Source organism: Gobio gobio (assembly GCF_949357685.1).
Source record: "Gobio gobio genome assembly, chromosome: 2".
NCBI lineage: Eukaryota > Metazoa > Chordata > Actinopteri > Cypriniformes > Gobionidae > Gobio > Gobio gobio.
In genome coordinates, this window is record NC_137098.1 from 56,588,333 (window position 1) to 56,600,649 (window position 12,317).

At 39.0% G+C, this 12,317-nt stretch overlaps 1 protein-coding gene across 2 annotated transcripts in view; it reads left to right on the forward strand.

Moving 5' to 3' along the window:
* Positions 1 to 269: 269 nt before the first annotated feature.
* The window catches only part of dagla (diacylglycerol lipase, alpha), a 49,096-nt gene continuing 37,048 nt past the window's right edge, over positions 270 to 12,317 (forward strand). Inside the window, exon 1 of one of the 2 annotated variants that reach the window (XM_079802112.1) lies at positions 270 to 907. The gene's annotated coding sequence lies outside the window, so the exon portion shown is untranslated. The remainder of the gene's footprint in view (positions 908 to 12,317) is intronic. The other variant, XM_079802111.1, reaches the window with a different exon arrangement.

Genomic DNA, 12,317 nt, shown 5'->3' on the forward strand with positions numbered 1-12,317 from the left:
TTGTGTATGGCCTATATATCTATAATATGCAATGAAAGGTTTTATAAATGTATTTATTGATTAATTGATTTGTTCTCTTCCATTGGCACTCCCTGCTGGTTACAAAGGCTTAAGAAATTCAGGAAATGACGTGATTCCAGTCCACGCCCAGCATACTATTTCGGAGTCTCCTCTCTGTATTCACTAAGCCCGTCCCAGCAGTGAGTGTGCCAGTGGTTCCTAGGCAGCGGAAAATTGCAGCGTCGTACGTCAGTAGCGTAGCGCCTCTTACGACAACCAATGGATGACGCGAGGTACGCCAGGAGCGCAAGCGGGAAACGGGATGCGGCGTCAACCGGCGCAACCGGGATTGAGAATCGCAACGACGTTGCTTATATGGAAAAAAGATCGTAGGGAAGATATACAGCAATCAATCTGACTGGGACCTGCTGCGGACAGTGCGGGATCTGGAATTACCGCACGATTTTACTACGCCGAGAGGGAATGTCACGACCAAGCCTGGGGAATAAATGTTAGATTCGTGTGGACTTGAATATTTTGCGGAATATGGAGCGGCTTAGTTCTAACGCGACGCGGCGCGCGCTTGGAAAGGCGTGAAAAATATCAGTGACGTTCCGGCGGAGTGTCAATGAAACCGAGGCGATCGATAACAAATAAAAAATCCGTTCCTGGACCGCCGGAACAACCCGAATTACACACGTCTCCACTCCTTCATGTGCATGTGAATGCAAACGGGACGCCGCATTAACCGAACTGTTGCTGTTCTGAGACCTGTGGCTGGTTCAGAACCGTGATCTGGGTCGGTCTGACGGTTGGTTTTGCGGTTCTGTGTGCGTGTATTTGCGGAGGATGGGAGATTTAAGTGAGTCCATGCAGAAGGTCTCGGGAAGACGTGTACATACTACAGGTGAGTCTCTGTACGGGCGACCCATATGAAAATTTACCATGGTAACCGCAGTTTCCGCCAGAAAACCATAGTTACTTAGTGCGCTTACGAAAAAACACAGGGTTTTTTTTGTGGTTATGGTAGGCTACATTTATTATGTTTTATGTTATTGCCATCAGTCTGGTGTTTTGTTTTGTTTGTAAAATACAATATTTAGAATGCCATTAGGCTACTGTTAAGAAAAAGTATCATGTTTTGCGCATATAGCATGGTAGCACTGCAAATATGGTAATCATTCTGTATCACGACTTTTCTCTTCCAAAAAGTCCTATGGTGTGTCATTTGATGGCATAGTACTTTTGAGTCATGTCAGAGGATCATCGTATTACCATTTTTATACAAGTACCGCGGTACTACAATGGGAAGTACATTGAAGCCTTAAATAGTGCATGAATATGGTAACCATTAATTAAACTTTTAACAGATTTTCCAACAAATATCATTTCCATTGTAGTTGTTACACAAAATGTACCATAGTATCCCCAAGGTTATTTGAACATGGTACTGTAGCTGCTTCAAGGTTTTCTTTGAATACTGATGAATTCTTTGAAAATATGTTGATGTTTGTAGCTATGGCATTTTGGTATGACCTACGGTAACCGTTGTACATTTTTTAAGGTCATACCTTTTACAACCTGTATGAACCAGTGCATAAGAAGGGAGAGTTTTGCATTACTGCAGGCACTTGAGCACACCCATCATTTCTGGTACATTCCCAAGTGCCTACAGTATACTAGAGGATGTTACTTCATTTCATTTCCGGTATATATCATTATGGCACTTGTTAAGGATATCTGAGCTTCCTTTGTATATGACAGCAGTAATGCAGATCTTTTTATCTACAGCGCTCACGCACGCGTAGTGTGAAAGGACAGTGAAGTTCAGAACCAGAGGCTGTTCATTCTTAATGGAGAGGTTGTGGTTGTATCTTCAATCTTCAAGCCCATCAGTGGTTTGAAGGGACCAGCAAATGCAAGAGGAAATTGCTGTTAATTATGAAGTGATGCTTTTAGTATATGGACAAAGAGCATGTTTTAGGATCATTTTATTCTTTTAGCTGATTTAACCCTTGAGCTGTTGAACAGATTATCGACCGATATGGGATCCTTCGTGGCCAATGTCATTATTGTGCAGGGTGGCTGATGTTCGATAATGAGAAGTGAGGAATAAGTTACAAATAAGAGCTTAAAAATATTTGAAAAAAAGACGATGAACACTATCCATTGATAATTAAGACAACTATGCAGACTGATCAATGGACTTATGTTAGTGACCGATGCATATATGGCTAAATATCAGATGATTAATCTGCCGGGCCGATATGGTTCTATCACTAATGTATGCTAATGTGCATTTAAAGTCAACAGGTAATCAAATTTGACCGTACATTTTTAATACACATTCCTGGTCTTATTGTGCACGATTCTCAATACACCTGTGCATAATTCCAAAAAGTTTTTTTTTCTTTTCAAAAGCGCTTTCAGGTCTCCATTCTGATATGAAACACCCACTTTTAATACTGGATGGATAAAATCATATCTGACCATTATAGTTTTTTGTTGTTTTTTCACCCAGACTTAAATCACATTATGCAAGAAAATGGGTTTTGAACATTGTTTCGTGTACCAAAACCCAATGCTTAATTTTACCTGCAAGTCTGCTAGACTGAGATTGTTCAAACATGTTTGTTTTGAATCAAATACTCTCCAGTTGGGCTGCATGATTTAATTGTATTTTATCCTGGTTCATGTTTATTTTTTTTCATTTGACATTTGCGTTATCTTGCATTGGTAACAAACCTTTCCTCACAAGCTTTCATGCTTGGGGTTGCCAGATGTTAAGAGTTAATATCCCCCAATCAGAACTTTTCTCTTAAATGGATATATTTTCTGCCCATTAAAGAGATAGTTTGCCCAAAAATTTGCCGTTAATTTACTCCCCTTCAGGCCATCCAAGATGTAGGTGACTTTTTTTTTCTTCTTCAGTTGAACAGTAAAGAAGATTTTTATCTGTAACCATGGTCCTTGGTGATTTGAATAATGCAAGTCAATAGCTACCGTCACTTTTACCCCTTTTCCACCAGAATGAACCGGGTGCTAGTTCAGAGTCAGTGCTAGTCCCAGTTCATAGTGGGTTCGACTGAGGAGCCTTCTAAGAACCGTTTGCTTTTCCACATGCTGAGAGCCACAACAGAGCCAGGTCTTACGTCACTGTATACGTCTCATCTTTCTCAGCAACGCTAGCGAGGCAGCGGGAAACACAAACACACCAGGCTTGTTCGAGATGCATAGGCGCTGCGGCAGACCGATCCACGCATGATATTAAAAAAAACGCATGAATGAATCAAAAGCATAAGGAGTCATATGCTCTCGCTGGACTCGTTCTCATACGGTGATCGGTCTGCACAGCACCGCTGCGAACAAGCCTTCCATCAACAATGCAAACGTTGCGTTACTATTGATTCACATGGCTTTACGATCCTACATCGGCATCAAAACACAACGAATCCAACGCATTCATGCAGTTTGCCGTCATTTGTATAGACAGAGATTACAAACGAGCAGCTCCATTAGCTGCTATTTCAAAAATGGCGGATCTCAAGTTTGTGTTCGTCTTGTTGTCCCCGCCCCCAGCGCCTGACGTAATCAGTTCTTACTTCTAGCCCAGCAATGTTTTGGTGCTACTCAAGAACCACTTTTCCTGGCTCGGAGCTGGTGCTTTGGGTGTGGAAACACAAAGAACCGATTTGAAACTAGGCTCTGGCTCCGAACTAGCACTAGCACTGCCTTGGTGGAAAAGGGGTATTTGAGGGTAAAAAAAAACATATACAGACAAAACTAAATTAATACCCATGGCTACTAATGATACATTAAGGTCTTATGAAGCGAAACGATCAGTCTGTGCAAGAAACCGAACATTATTTACAACATATTACCTGTAATCCACAGCCTTGACAAACGGTCCTGAGCGCATTCACAAGCTTCCTGTCGCATAATGACGTATGTGCAGGAAGCTCAAATGGTGGGAATCTGTGAAAAGTCGATCTTCCCGAATTTCTCACAAGAACAATTGCAAAGATTAATAATTGGAAATTCGCAATTATAATTTGAGCAAATAATCATGACTAACAGTTAAACCATTATTGTGAAAAATCAAATTTTTCGCTATCCTCCTTGACTTGCAAACATAAAACAACCCTATTCTCCAGTCAGATGCTGAACATCTTGTGTGGTATGTTGAGGTGTAGTTGGGGTCTTGAAATGGCCTGAAGGCTTCACTTGACCTTTTAAAGCAGGCTTACCTCTAATGTAATCCCCAACATTGGGCGGGTGACCGTCTACTCAGGCCTCTCACAGCATAAGCATTCATCCAAATCAAAGGATGTCCTATGTGGGATAATACAGTTCATGTTGAATCTTTCCAGTCTTTGCTCACAGTGATGCAACAGACAGACTTGAGAAATGATTGCAAGATTGCAGTGCCCTTCCTCTGGTCCTGTACAGTTATTTGCAGAAATAGCTATTAAAGCCGGGTGCACACGGTGCGATTTATAATGGTCCTTTAAGATTGTTCTGTGACTGTGAGCTGCATTTTACACGGGATTGAAATGGTGTCTACAAAGAAATCTCTAGCGCTCATTTTGGTCATAGTTTGTAATTTAAGATAATTTTGACGGTCTTGGTCCTAGAAGTCACACTGCAGGACTGTGCACCAAATCTTCTGACACTGCCAGAATTTCGTCTGAGGTAAAATTTGATTGCAATGGTCATTAATCGGCTGTCGGTGAACATGTCAAACTAACGATCAAATACTTCAGATTGTAGCCTAGGATCAGAGGAATCTTGTAGGATTTGCAAAATTTGTCTCAGGCGGCCAAATCGTGGCCAAAATTGCACAGTGAGTGTGCACCCGGCTAAAGGCAATACAGTGCCTTAATGCATTTGATTTTTTTTGTTTACCGATATAGATCTGTTGAGTGTTGTGAGGTGTACTTACTTGTGAGGGCCAAATGTCTTCACTTATAAAGTGAAATATTATGACAATCGACTAATGAGGACATTTTACTGGTCCTTACTAGTTAAAAAGGCTTATAACTTAGCCAAATCATGTTTTCACAGTATTTGTAATTATTGCCATTGGGCCTCATTAATAAAAGTCAAGTAGAATACATTTTTGCATAATTGTTTTTTAAAACAATAGATTGAGTGCAACCATTTACATGAGTGGTTTATGAACAATTCATACATAAATTAGTTTTGGCTGAAGTTTCATGAATGAGATCCAATGTCAGATCGGATTTCGCCCTGAAGCTCAGGCTGGAAACCTGTACATATTTCTATCCTGCTTCTGTTACAAATTTGCGGGGACCAATCACAAACCGGCTTATCCACCTGGTGCGCTATTGCCGGGTTTAACACAATAATGGATAGAGAAGCAATGGACCGTTGGTCTGATTGGTTGAAGGACTATCCAATTGCGTACAGAGTCATTTGAACTATGCCCGTTGATCACGCCTCTTGTACAGTAGAAAATACAGAGCAGACTCCCCAGACCAATGTTCAATCTTAAAAGATTGAGCTCGGTCTGGTGATAGCCAGACAACCAATGTCAGTGTTTGATCTTATTTTGAACTGTTTACAACCTTTTCCACATTTGCGGTAATGTATTTTTGCCTTTACACTTTGCAGTCAAAAAGATTTGTTTTCTGATAAAACATTGATAGCACAGGATATGTTGTGTGTAAATGATATCCAGACTCTGCTATAGAAATGCAGGCGAATGTTTTCCAAAATATAGCTCTCTGCGAGAACAACAGGGACATTGTCCCCGCAACATCTGCAATCTGTCACAAAAAAAAGAAAGAACATCAAGAGATTGTATGTGGCCTAGAGAAATATAGCGGCTGTTTTGTTTAAAATTTTATTAGTTTCTGTAATAAATAATTGAGCAATGCATAGATCTTCAGGGTGCTTCAGGGCGTTCGTCATAAAGCTCAGATAACTTTAATCACAGATCTTCCTTTTCTTCATTCATGGCACTGTGAAAAATTTGCCTTTTTACAGAACCAGGCAAAGTTGTCTGGTAAAGATCTAAAAACAACTAGGTTTATTAAAATAATTGATTGCATCCTATATTCCTTCCAGTGGTTGACTGACCGATATGGGTCCTTTAAGTGGGTCATTGTCATCTGTTCAACAGGTTGAATATTCAGTCTGTTTCAGCACACGATTCCTGTTCAGGCAAATCTGAACTAATTCACTCTGGGAGTTAATCATCACCTCACATTGATTATAATGGGCTCAGATTATTTCGGATTCCCATCGGTGCTGGCTCTTCCATCTCTGGTCAGGCTTTTCAGTCAATGTCTTGAGTTATAAAGTGATTCATGTATGAATCAGTCCATTGATTGACGTTTTCTTTGGTGCTATCGTCGTCATGCATGTGTGAAAGTGCGTTCATGATCAATACAGCTTCTAATAATAGTTGCAAAAATATTATTGTACAATGGTTAGAACAAGAGACGTTTTTACTTTCTGTCTGCACTACTTTTTTAATTGTTTGCAATTTTTTGTTTACATGTCGGACAGACATCAATCACCAGTTGTGTGTGTACTGTATATATATATATATATATATATAGTGTATATATAGCAATTGCCACTTCAATTATATATATATATATATATATATATATATATATATATATATATATATATAATATAATATAATATAATATAATATAATATAATATAATATAATATAATATAATATAATATAATATATATATATATATATATATATATATATATATATATATATATATATATATATATATATATATATATATATATATATATATATATATATATATATATATATATATATACATACACACTGATCATAGCATAACATTATGAGTGAATAACACTGATTATCTCTTCATCAAGGCACCTGTTAGTGGGTGGGATATATTAGGCAGCAAATGAACATTTTGTGCTCAAATTTGATGTGTTAGAAGCAGGAAAAATGGGCAAGCGTAAGGATTTGAGCGAGTTTGACAATTGTGATGGCTAGACGACTGGGTCAGAGCATCTCCAAAACTGCAGCTCTTGTGGGGTGTTCCCGGTCTGCAGTGGTCAGTATCTATCAAAATTGGTCCAAGGAAGGAACAGTGGTGAACCGGCGACAGGGTCATGGGCGGCCAAGGCTCATTAATGCACATGGGGAGCAAAGGCTGGCCCGATCAAACACTCGAGCTACTGTAGCTCAGATTGCTCAAGAAGTTAATGCTGGTTCTGACAGAAAGATGTGAGAATACACAGTGCATCGCAGTCTGTTGTGTATGGGGCTGCAGACCAGTCTATGTTGACCCCTGTCCACCGCCGAAAGTGGCAACAGTGGACATGTGAGCATCAGAACTGGACCACGGAGCAATAGAAGAAGGTGGCCTGGTCTGATGAATCATGTTTTCTTTTACATCACGGGGATGGCCGGGTGCGTGATGCACTATGGGAAGAAGGCAATCCAGCGGAGGCTGTGTGATGCTTTGGGCAATGTTCTGCCGGGAAACCTTGGGTCCTTGTTTGTGGAACAAACAAGTTCAATCCATGGCAACTTTCAGGACTTAAAGGATCTTCTGCTAACATCTTGGTGTTCTGATACCACAACAAACCTTCAGGGGTCTAGTGGAGTCCATGCCTTTACGGGTCAGGGCTGTTTTGGCAGCAAAAGGGGGAGCAACACAATATTAGTCATAATGTAATGCCTGATCGGCTATAATATAATCTATACACTCAGCTAAAGGATTATTAGGAACACCTGTTCAATTTCTCATTTATGCAATTATCTAATCAACCAATCACATGGCAGTTGCTTCAATGCATTTAGGGGTGTGGTCCTTGTCAAGACAATCTCCTGAACTCCAAACTGAATGTCAGAATGGGAAAGAAAGGTGATTTAAAAAAAATTTGAGCATGGCATGGTTGTTGGTGCCAGACGGGCCGGTCTGAGTATTTCACAATCTGCTCAGTTACTGGGATTTTCACGTGGGCGAAAATGCCTTGTTGATGCTAGAGGTCAGAGGAGAATAAGCCGACTGATTCAAGCTGATAGAAGAGCAACTTTGACTGAAATAACCACTCGTTACAACCGAGGAATGCAGCAAAGCATTTGTGAAGCCACAACACGCACAACCTTGAGGCGGATGGGCTACAACAGCAGAAGACCCCACCGGGCACCACTCATCTCCACTACAAATAGGAAAAAGAGGCTACAATTTGCACGAGCTCACCAAAATTGGACAGTTGAAGACTGGAAAAATGTTGCCTGGTCTGATGAGTCTTGATTTCTGTTGAGACATTCAGATGGTAGAGTCAGAATTTGGCTTAAACAGAATGAGAACATGGATCCATCATGCCTTGTTACCACTGTGCAGGCTGGTGGTGGTGGTGTAATGCTGTGGAGGATGTTTTCTTGGCACACTTTAGGCCCCTTAGTGCCAGTTCGGCATCGTTTAAATGCCACGGCCTACCTGAGCATTGTTTCTGACCATGTCCATCCCTTTATGACCACCATGTACCCATCCTCTGATGGCTACTTCCAGCAGGATAATGCACCATGTCACAAAGCTCGAATCATTTCAAATTGGTTTCTTGAACATGACAATGAGTTCACTGTACTAAAATGGCCCCCACAGTCACCAGATCTCAACCCAATAGAGCATCTTTGGGATGTGGTGGAACGGGAGCTTCGTGCCCTGGATGTGCATCCCACAAATCTCCATCAACTGCAAGATGCTATCCTATCAATATGGGCCAACATTTCTAAAGAATGCTTTTCAGCACCTTGTTGAATCAGTGCCACTTAGAATTAAGGCAGTTCTGAAGACGAAAGGTGGTCAAACACAGTATTAGTATAGTGTTCCTAATAATCCTTTAGGTGAGTGTGTATATATATATATAATATAATCTATATAATCATCTCCATGTTAACTGCTACCAGAGAAAAGAAAAGTAAAATATTTTCTCTTCAGTTGAGGCTGCTTTCATTTATGACTCATTGGGATGAGGTGTTATGGATGTACAATCTCATAATACAAGCATTAGCATATCATTCATATTAATAAGGCCACTGAATGAGGCTGCATCTACTTCTACAAGCATTTTGCAAGCTATTATTTTGCTATCCAACGCAATGACATTCAGATGTTTTCAAGTGTGGCTCAAGTACTTTTCAGGGCCTCTGTAAGTGGGCGTCATGATATCTCACCAATACCTAACTAAAGCTTTATCAGAACTGCATGACACTGAAGTCATCTGAAACATCATCTTACAACAGGATGTTTTGTGAAATATGTGTCATCTGGCTAAACAAGCTAGTCATGAGATGACGTTCTAATCATAAGTGAAGTTAAACCGCAGTAGATGATTGGTGATGGCACATACTTTGCATGGTCATGAGGCAAATATTTTTGAGGCGTAGCAGTTTGAAGGTAACTGACAGGCCGCAAGACTTGTTCTTTTCTTTCAAAGTTACACACTGTTGGCATTTACACACTAGAGCACAGCAGTGGCCTGCCACTTTTTGTTGCTTTGCTTCTAGAATTATATTTAACCCAACCAGCTAGCTCAGAGATAAATCATAATGTTGCAACCTTTCATTTGAAGCACAAGTATTCAAGCTTGATCATGTTTGAAAATCAGACAAAAGACAAAGGTGCATTCGTAAGGTATGTGCACTTAAATGAGGTAATCATCCCTTTGAATGCATTGAATGACGTAATTGAAACTGGAACGGCACTACACTATATCAAAGTCCCTTTAAGACAAGTCATTTCACTCGGCGACCATCTTTGAAACGCCTCTCGGACATGAAAGCGCAGCTCCTGTCTCTTGTAATGGGGAAACATCAAATTCTCCAAAACTGTTTGCCAAGCTTATGATTAAATTTCATATTTGAAATCACCAATTTAACCTGACAACAACTGTCGCATAATTTGTTTCTAAACTCTCAAATCATGACAATAAACTGCATTTTTCAGGCTTGACAAAGCTAATGCGCATGCACAATCCTAAGCGCGCTTCTCAGAACACTGCCAGTTTCTATAGCAACTTGAGTTTCTTAGCTGCAGTGACAGGATGACTTTACTAATCAACGATTGGCACTTTCATTTAGAAGGCGGGGCTTATTCGCCATATTGGGCGTTGCATTTTCTCCCCTTCATAAGTAATCTGAGTGCACCATCTTCCTATATATAAAGTCTTTATACTAAACTATAATATTGTTTTACTTAAAACCATTGCTAAGCATTAAAAACAATATATTTTATGTTGTTAAATATTCTAAAAAATCTGTTAAGTAACTTACAATATATTAAATAAAAACATTTTATACTTGTGTGTGTGTGTGTGTGTGTGTGTGTGTGTGTGTGTATACATATAAATTACTAAATGTTTTAATAAATCATTATATATTAAAAATGTTTAATTAAAGAAAATACTTTAAATGGTTGAATGAATAAGATCATTTTTTAAATTGTATTAATCGTGTCCTTTTGTCATCTTGTGTGGTGTATATACAGTCTATATATAAATATACAACTTTTTTTTATTATTTTGTTATTTTATAGAAAGAATACATACTGTATGTCATTGCTTACAAGCCTCAACTGAGATCATATTAGGTGTCTCTTGAAAGATTTAAACGTTATTGTTAAAAGCAGTTTCTCTATGCATAATGCAGATGTTTGGAGATGTGTATCACGCCCCATTTGCTGCACCCCCAAATTGAAATGATGCTCTGGTTGTCCAAAGTTTGTTATTTTTAAATTGATGTGACGTGCTTATGTCGGGAGACATTGAAAAAACTGCCAAAGACGTTTGCAAAATAGCTCAGACAAAACGTGTCCCGTGTGAATGTCTCATGCACAAAGGCAAATGTTCAGTCCTACAGCAAGTACAGTGTTGATACAAGGAACAGCATGAGAGCAACTGACTATATCCTGCTCTGTGCTATCTTTCTGTTCTCCCTGCAACACGCTCAACACTTTTTTCCCCCTGTCATGCCCTATTTATTTTTTAACACACTGTGTTCCACCCCTACTCATTCCTAGGCATGCCAATACATAATCCCTCTTTTCCATTATGAAGTCAACACTTAAATTGATGCGTTTCAGGGCCAAACGCTGAATGTGTTTCCACTTTATAACCACCTTCCCTTAGTGTTATCTGTTTTTTTGCCCAGCGTATGAATTATTGACCAGATTCGACCATATGTCCATTTTTTCCTCACCTGCCTCTTAGTTCTAATAGTGTTTTGCATGCAGTTTTTCCCCTTAAAAATCACATTGACTTTCATTTAGAGTTAATCACAAACAAAGATTTTTTTCTTCATAACTTTTGGCTTCTAAGATAAACTTCTGATGGCACATTTTCCAGAGTCAGAAAAGATGCTTTACCAGTTTTTTTAGTTGTTGATCCCACTTACATCATTCTTATAATTAGATTTATGACAGCCACTGTTTAAATGTTTATATTTCAACAGTGAATTTGAGTAAAATTTACAGCCACTGTTTGAACTGTTTTCAAAAGCAGGCAGTTTTAGATACCGGTCAAAATTTTCAGGTGCAGAAATTTAAGAAAGTAATCAAATGTAAAATAACACTGCATAGTCTTCATTGTATAAATTAAACCTATTAATCCTGATTAGGGTTACAAACGTTATTCAGTCAAGAGCAGAAAGGGATTTTTCTTTGTCTTTTGTTGTTTGATAAACAATAAGGACACAGACAGCAGGTTGCTGCTGTCACTTTAAAAGCTGCACGGATCCAATTTACTGTTACACATGCGTTTCTTTCTCAACTGTTTACGTTCAATTAAGACATAACTGACTACAGTATGTTTATGTGGATTCTCGCCAATATGGGCATTTTCAAGATGACGTGAAAGAGTTCAATTCAGCATTCGCACACTTCTTGAGCTTGAATATTTAAATTTGCAAGACTTAAACTTTCCTGGCGATGCAGCACTGGCCCATCAACTGTCCCGAACTGTCCCTGTCCAGAGTTCATGTTTGTTCACGTTCATGTTCTCACAGCATTGAATTGCTAGAATTCATAAAAATATTACCAGCTATTGATTGACACCGTTTCACATACTCGCCAACACTGATTTTTACTTGCATTTGTCGCTTGGCGAGTGTTAATTTTAGGCCCTGATTATATCATTGCATGTTATTTTTAATTATTATATCTAAAAAATAATTAGCAATTGAATTGAATAGTTTTAATCATTTATATGTTAATTGGACCATTTTAATATTATATTAATGTACCTAGTGAGAAGGTTCCCCTTTTAGTTTACAGCATTAGTTT